Source organism: Alligator sinensis, unplaced genomic scaffold, assembly GCF_000455745.1.
Source record: "Alligator sinensis unplaced genomic scaffold, ASM45574v1 scaffold1019_1, whole genome shotgun sequence".
Taxonomy (NCBI): Eukaryota; Metazoa; Chordata; order Crocodylia; family Alligatoridae; genus Alligator; species Alligator sinensis.
In genome coordinates, this window is record NW_005843564.1 from 24,296 (window position 1) to 32,608 (window position 8,313).

Genomic DNA, 8,313 nt, shown 5'->3' on the forward strand with positions numbered 1-8,313 from the left:
CTGGCGGGGCCCAAGCCAGTTAATCCGTCCGCAATTCGAAGCCGGCGGGGAAAGGGGTACGTCTGGGGTTGGGCTCGGTGACGGGAAGAAAGATCGATAGGTGATCAGTCTATCGATTGGCAGCCGCAAGTCAGATAACTTCAGAGGCACTCTGCAGCGTGCTCAAAGCTCTTCGACTTGGGCGGAAGTCGCGCAGAATTTTAAACGGCCAGCGAGCCAATTACTAGCCGCCACGTGTGAATAATTTAGCACTGGCCAATAGCGGGGCAAATTTGCATCCGAATAGCGGGAACTCTTTGCACCGTGCATTTCTGTGCTGCAAAGAAGAAATGCATCCTGTAAAGGAAACTGCAAATTGGCGGGAACTCTCCTGCACGCAGGCTCTTAATTGCAGCAGAACACTCTGCTGTGCAAAGGAGCTCTCATGTGGCCAGGAAATTCCATAGTGCCGAGGCACAAAAAATCACTGGGTTGTGACACCTGTGACCTGTAACTAGAAGGATCAAGGAGAAAACTACTTGTGCCTCCAACCCTCTGAACCCAGCCCCCAGAGCCCTGTGGTCACTCATGACCTGGCCAGAATTGCTCCAAGCCATGTCATTTGTGCCCACGTGGATGAGGAGCATCGGGCAGTGGTTGGAGGGCCAGATGAGTTTAGGAATCCTCTGCAACATCCCGAATACGGGCCCCTAGAAGGCAACAGACCTCAGGGGCCAGGGGATCAGGGTGGCAGATCACTCCCTCTGTCCCTCCCAGGAGGGAGTCGCCTACCATGACCACCCTGTTTCTCTTCTTAGGGGCAGCAGCTAGCTGCCTCCCCTCATCCAGAGTTGGTGCTTCTGCTGACGTCTCTGTTGGTGGACTGAGAGGTGTGTACCTGTTGCTTAGTTCCAATGGAGGAATGACCCTGGTACCACGTGTTTGGGACCTGAGATGACCATCTTCCAAGCATCCCCCGCATGTGGCTCCCAGTTGATCTTCCTGTTGTCCATCTTCACACAGTCAGGCATCTGTGCTCTTCTCTCTTCGTTTTTCAGAAAAGCCTGACTGTAGTAGTCATCAATCTCCTGCTCGTGGGCCCTGATGGCATGAAGTCTGCCTACCTGGGCCTGGAGCTCAGTCACCTGGGACTCCAGGGACCTCACTAAGGAACATACACCACAGGTGGAGGTGACCTTGCTCCCATTCTCAGTTGCTGGCAACTGCGCCAGGCAGCCCCCGCAGCTCAGAGCCAAGGACTCTGTCTGGGTGGAGGCCAGAACCATGGGCATCAAAAAATTGGCTGAGGCTGTTTTAAGTTATAAACAATCTACTCAGGGCTATATTACTATGGTGATCCTGACACAATTAAAGAGAGAAACAAAGGCATTTTATTTATTCATTCACCTCTGAGCAATCAATAGGAAAAAAAAAGACAGAACTGCCAAAAGAACATAATTAAGATTCAGGGACGGTAGCACTACTAAGGAGTGTCTGGGGTGGCTTGTTTTATTAGGGGGGGTTTCTTCAGCATGTATTGAAGTTGTTGGGGGAGATGATGCAGACTGTTATTGGTATCAGTTTATTCTCACAGCAACAATGTCAATCTCACTGGGTAGCTAGCTGGATCTCAATCCATTTGACAGGACAGTTTCTCCAGCCAGAGACCCTTGGACCTCCTTCTTGGATTCTATGCAAGCTCATCAAACTCAAGCTGGTGCGATGGAAACATTTCTGGCTAAACCAATCAACTTCAGCAGAAGAATTTCAGCCATTTTTAATACATAGCCTCAACAGCATTAACTAATTGGACAGAGCCCCAGTAACAGGCTGGGGGCAAACAAGAAGTATTAGCATACACATATGTTATTAAAAGTTCCCCTCAGTTCAAGAGGGAAATGTGTTGTTTCAGAATCAACAGAATTCTAAGAAAACAATTAGCATTAAATTAGCATCTCAACTTAAATTATATTAAGGGCCTCAATCTTAGAATCATGGAACCATAGAGAACCATAGAGAAACAGGGCTAACAGGAAGCTTCAGAGGTCATCTAGTCCAACCCCTTGCCTGAGGCAGGCTCATCCATATCCAAACTATCCCATACAAACCATAGTCTTATTAAAGATTTGGAAGGGCAGAATATTAAAAAAAAAAGTTTTAGTGAAACATAATATACACAGTACAAACAGTACACACAGTACAAACATCCACGCCTCTTTCCAAATCAGTTGATATATAATTAAATTCATGGTATTCACAGAGAGAAAGAGAACCTCACTTAAAGGAAATCTAATGCTGTGAAACTGGTTAATACACCCATATATAGGGGAAAGAACGCAAGTCTAATTCTTTGTTAGCAGTCAAGTGTTAGCACAGCTAAATGCGTCATACAGAAACTCTCCCCAGCCCCGTAAAACTATATGTCCCCATGTCCTCCAAACCAGATAACCCCTTGTCACTGAAAAAGGTAATTCATTTAAATTGAAACTGTTTATACAGAAACACAAGTAACACAAGCAGCACACTGACAGAATTACAAAGACCCTAGAAATGTACCCCTAATAAATGAGCACACCCCAAAGTGATGGGCAAATCTGGTAACAGCACTACTGAAAAAAATGGTGTTGCTTTTGTGAGGTACTTCTGTAAGAACACTATGTATGTACAGGCAAGCATTTTTATAATTTAACAATATTTTTCATCTCCGATGGCCTAGCTATGCTTGCACTGTGAAGTCAGCATCAGTGTTTTGTATTTTACCTGTTGTGAATAAGCCTCAGTTTAGCATGACTTTCAGATTTTACTGTAATCTTTTAACAAACTTAAGGGGATTTGCCCATCTGGTCTTATGGGCAAATCTTATGGGCAAATCAATCTTTTAACAAACTTAAGGAGTGTTCATAAACTTTGTGGGAAGGACTTCCACCAGTCATCCCGGGAAAAGTATGACAGCATTTGTGGTCAAGACTCCAACAGGCTGGATGTTGTGATGAACCCTTAAACATTGTTCAAATGTTGCCCATATCCCCTCTGATTCGGTCTCTTGCCTCAGCACTCCCTAACCCAGGAACCGAGTTTTAGTCAATCAAGTTTAAATAGGCCTCCCATAGTGGGACTGGGAAATGTACAGCCTGAGATGCCTATTAAACTTTTCTCCTTCTTAGTTCTGGTTAGATGAGGGGTGTGTGGGCTGGGTGTGTGTGGGGGGGGGGGGGGGGTAGATGAGGTGTGTGTGTGGGCAGGAGGGAATAGAAAAAGTCCTTTGCAAGTCCAGCAAGCTGGGTGCCAGGGCTCCCTCAGGAACACAAAGCTGACAGGTAACAGTGCCCCAGAACATATATTGGCTTGTAACAGGACCAGTACCCCCAGGGATGGCCATCGCACCCCCTGATGGCAACTTGGCTCCTGGTTCACTCCATCTCTAAGGTACCCTCCCCTTCGCTCTCACCTGCCATGCACTGGACTTATTAAAAAACTTGAAAAGGGAGAATGTCAAAGGGTCTTACAGCAAGCCATAACTTGTCCTCTTTACCAGCAGATCCCTCTTGAACCCCATTGTTACCAAACAATTCTTCCTGCTAGGCAGGCCCTCTTGACCTGCACTTGCTCCCTTCAAGAGCACGTATGGTCTTATGGGCAAATCACAGTCTCCAACCTCCCCTATATCCATGCCCATGCCTCGCAGCAGGTGTAACAAACTGTTCCATGGGCCTTAGGCCCCAATCTCTGCCTTTCTCTGGGCACTGGGGTCTCTGGCCCTGCCCCTGCTCCTCCTGGACTATGGGCTCTCTCTGGCCCCTGCTCTGCCCTTCCTGGGCTATGGGTCCCTGACCATTGCCACTGCGCCTCCTGGACTGTGGGTGCCTTCTCAGCTGCTGTACTGCTGCTTGCCCTCCCCCCAAGCTCAAGCCTCACATGACTCACTGGCACTACTGGCACTTCCTGACCTTCCCTACAGTTCCACACCCAGTCTACCAGTTAAAACTCAGACCAAAAGCTTAAGTGAACTAGCTGTATTTCAATTCCCTAAGCATACTGGCCATGCAAAAACACCAAAAAAGACAAAGATGACACCGTTCACCACTGGTGCTTGGAATGTGCGCACACTAATGGATTGTACTACAGCAGATAGACCAGAGAGAAGAACAGCTCTAGTTGGTAGAGAACTGGCCAGATTCAACATTCAGATAATGGCCCTGAGTGAAACTCATCTAGCTGAAGAAGGACAACTAACTGAAAAAGGAGCTGACTACACCTTCGTCTGGAGTGGCCGCAGTAAAGATGAGCGATGTGAAGTTGGAAAGGCAACAGACAATCCTGTGGCAACCATCAGGGCATCTCCTTGCTATCAATAGCCAGTAAAATCTTCACCAGAATTCTGTTGAATCGCCTTGTGCAACACATCGAACAAAGGCTCTTGCCTAAGAGTCAGTGTGGTTTCAAGGAAAGAACGTGGGACCATAGATATGGTGTTTGCAGCTTGTAAACTCCAGGAGAAATGCCAAGAAAAGAACTCCAAACATTCACACTCTTTGATAAAAGCACAGATGAGATGGGCAGGCCATGTCACCAAGTTGTCGGATGAGTGACTGCCAAAGACTATCTTTTAAGGTGAGCTAAAGGAGGGAAAGCAATCTCAGGGAGGCCAGAAGAAATGCTTCAAGGACTCCTTCAAGTCATCCTTGAAACATTTCAACATTGACCCAAATTTTGGGAAAATTTTGCTCATGATTGGTCCACCTGGCAAAGCCTCATCCATACTGGAGCTACCATCTATGAGCAGAGAACTGCTGAGGCAGAGCAGAAGCACAAACAGTGGAACTCTTGCAACTGCAGCACATCCACTGTTGATGAAGCAACTCAAAGCGGCATCTCTTGCTCAGCATACCATAGACAGCTCAAAGCACAAACTGGCCTTAACAGCCATTTACATGTTCACAGAAACCACACCAAACAGTGATGTCATGGTCATCTTCAAATTCAAAGGATGAACCATCAGTTGAAAGCTACTATTAAATTTCCCCTCGCTTCTCTTCTCCAGACTGAATAAGTCCAGTTCTCTCAGCTCTCCTCAAAATTCATGTGCCCCAGCCCCCTAACTATTTTCGTTGCCCTCCACTGGACTCCCTCCAATATGTCCACATCCTTTCTGTAGTGAGGGGCCCAAAAGTAAACACAGTACTCCAGATGTGACCTTACCAGTGCCAAATAGATGGGAAGAATCACCTTCCCTCAATCTCCTGGCAATGCTCCTATTAATGCAGCCCAGTATGCTGTTAGCCTTCTTCACAACAATGGCACACTGTTGGTTCATACTCATCTTACTGTCCACTGTAACCCCCAGGTTTTCTGCAGAGCTGCTGCTGAGCCAGTCAGTCCCCATCCCTGGTGCATGGGACTGTTCCATCCTAAGTACATGAGATTTCTTTTAGTCCAATCCTCCAATTTGTCTAGGTCACTCTGAATCCTAGCCCCACCCTCCAGTGTATCTACTACCCCACCCAGCTTGACGTTATCTGCAAACTTGCTCAGGGTGCAATCCATCCCATCTTCCAGGTTGTTAATGAAGATATTGAACAAAATGAGCCCCAGGACCAACCCGTGGGGCACTCCACTTGATACCAGCTCCCAGCTAGACCAGGCCATTGACTACTACCCTCTGAGCCTGAAGACCCAGTTTTCTATCCACCTTACAGTCCACTCATCCAAGCCATACTTCCCCACCTTTGTTTTCCCATTCTTCACACTTGATCCACAACCATGTTGTGGCTGCTACAAATTACCGTAAACAGGACTGATAACAGCAAATAGGACCTGTAGCTCTACTTCTGCTTCGTGTGTCCTCAAATTGAAAAGGCTGTGGGTACAGGAATTACAGTCTCTCATGCTTTCATTAACCTAAAAATATATATGTCACCACACTGAAAGGCCACAACTTGCTCTTGGGTATGGAAATATATTAACAAAAAATAACTGTATTCACAAGTACTCTCAAGGCTGCTGAACTCCAAATGAGATCAAACAGTGTGATTTTGAAGTGTAGCAAGCATGTTTCTTACAATTTCAATGGCTTGCCTCTTTGCAAGAATGGAACCAGTAAGTGGGTCAATGAAGCAGTGGGAAATGTACAGGGGACCATAAGAAAACCCACCTCTCTGGGATTGCTGGTGAGTTGCCCAGTGGAGAGGTGAAGTCTTCTCCACATCCTTCATTCTAAAGGGCAGACAGCTTCCAGGATCCAGAGGAAATGTGAAAATAAAAAGAACGTCTAGAACAGGCTGTTAGAAATCTGTTAACTGTGACATGGTCCTCATGAGTGTGGTTACCGTCAAAGAAAAGTTCCATTTTTTGCAGTCATATCAGCGCTGCATTTTTTTCCAAGCCCTATCTAGTAAGCTGAACCAAGGACCAGCGTTTTCCTGTTGCTGGCACTAGAGCTCTTATTGAAAAAGCAAGCTGCCACATTCTCCATCTGAACTCATCAATAAAAAAAACTGAGTGAAAAAAGAGCAGTTCAGCAATTTAAAGACCCAAGGTCCATGTCCTGATCTTGCAACTTTCTTACCTTAGTGTAGTTGCCGTGACTTCTGTGAAGTTGTTCTGGTCTTGAAAAACTGTGCATCTTAAGAATAGAATCCCTGATATTTGTTCAAAGGCCACCTTAGCAGTGAAGAGCTTAAAATGATAAAAGTTGTTTTTAAAGCTCAAGTGTTGCCAGCCACACGTGGAGCTAAATGCAGGTTTTTCCTTTCCTGTGCTGAGGGCAGCTTGACTCCCATGGATTTGAGTGGTAGCTAACTCAAGATGCTCAGTACCCTGCAGAAAGTACCTTATTTTGTTCAGAATGAGATGTGCTGTCACCATCTTGAGCTTTATATCCACCTCTGGCAAGCAAAATAGCACTAAATATATCCTATAAACACACTCATTTTACAGTTCGTTTCTCTTTCCCATACTATGTTCGTATGGATTTGAATACATTTGATGTAAAAAACACTGCAAATGATAAAATAATCAAAACAAAATCCCTTCAGGATGCCAGGAAGTTTCAGCTGGGCTCTTAGCCTTCCAGATTTTTTTATTTGGACTTACTTTAAAGTAAATACAAAAAGCTCATCCCCACACACTTTAGCTATTCCTTAACAAGCAGATGCAGCTACACTTTTCAAAATATTGATATTTGCATTTTGGAGCATTCACAATCCCAGCACAACAAATGTACTATTAATAGCATCAGTAAAGAGAAAGGGACAGATCCTATTCCGGTAACTAGGTGCCTAAATGCACTCCTGACCCACTTTGTTCAAATCCCTGAAAAACCTTTGAGGCATCTGTTTTTATAACATGATGTCATCCTAGCTTTAAATCTAACTCAAAAAAAGCAGCAAGGAGGCAGAGGAGCCAGCCACCTTCTATATTAAGAATTTTTCAGGGACTCCAGTGCAATGGAATAGGATTACACATTTAAAATGTAGACTAAGATCTGCCTCCTAGCATTGGATTGAGAATACTTTGAGCCTCAGTTTAATTGGGGATACCAGGAACAAGTCATAACACTGGAGGCTGTCAACTATACACTTTATTTCTCAAAGCACTGATTATTTCTCACTTGAAACAGAGCATTTTAGTACCCCACACCCCAAGCACAGACTACTGCAGACATAATTAACTAGGATCTGCAACCAGGGTAAGCAGTCTCATGCTGACTTGTCCCCTTGAGGCATGTCAAATGCTGACAACTAGTTCCTTTCTACATGTGCAGGTAAAGATGCGATAAGATCCACACAACTGTGCCAGTGGCCTTCCCTCCACCCCTTGCCCCCTTCCCCATCCCACTTGCTCCCCCTGCCACCTGACGCCAGACAGCTTGGCTCTCCCCACCACCACTTACCCTTGTAGCACATGTTGGCTCCAGACACCGTGTGGCTAAGCAGCAGTGGTTGCAGTGGCAGCCCTAGCACAGGGACCAGGTTGGAACTGAGCTGGGGCCAGAGCTGCCGCCACCAACAGCACTGCTACCTGGCTGGGCAAAAGTGGCAGGAGCCAGAGCCAAGCCTGAGCAGAAGTGGCAGGAAGAGGAGCAGGAGGGAGACAGGTGGCCTGCCTCCCACTTTCTACTGGAATCCAAGACAAGGTTCTGCCCCTCCACATGTTGAATGGGGGGGAACCTCATTTTGAGCTTGAATAAACAGTTTTTATTAATATAATTAGCCAATTACCCATCAAGACAATGGGGGAGGGTGGGGGGTGGAGGGGAGCGGGCAGGGATGGAGCCCTGTGCCTTCCCCTCCATCCAGGCCCGCTCCCCACTTTCCTCCTGCTGCTTGGGATCCA

The 8,313-nt window shown here is 46.2% G+C and overlaps 1 protein-coding gene across 2 annotated transcripts in view; it reads right to left on the minus strand.

Moving 5' to 3' along the window:
* PLAC8 (placenta specific 8) overlaps positions 1–8,313 on the minus strand; it is a 33,390-nt gene that overhangs the window by 19,594 nt on the left and 5,483 nt on the right. The window lies entirely within an intron of this gene.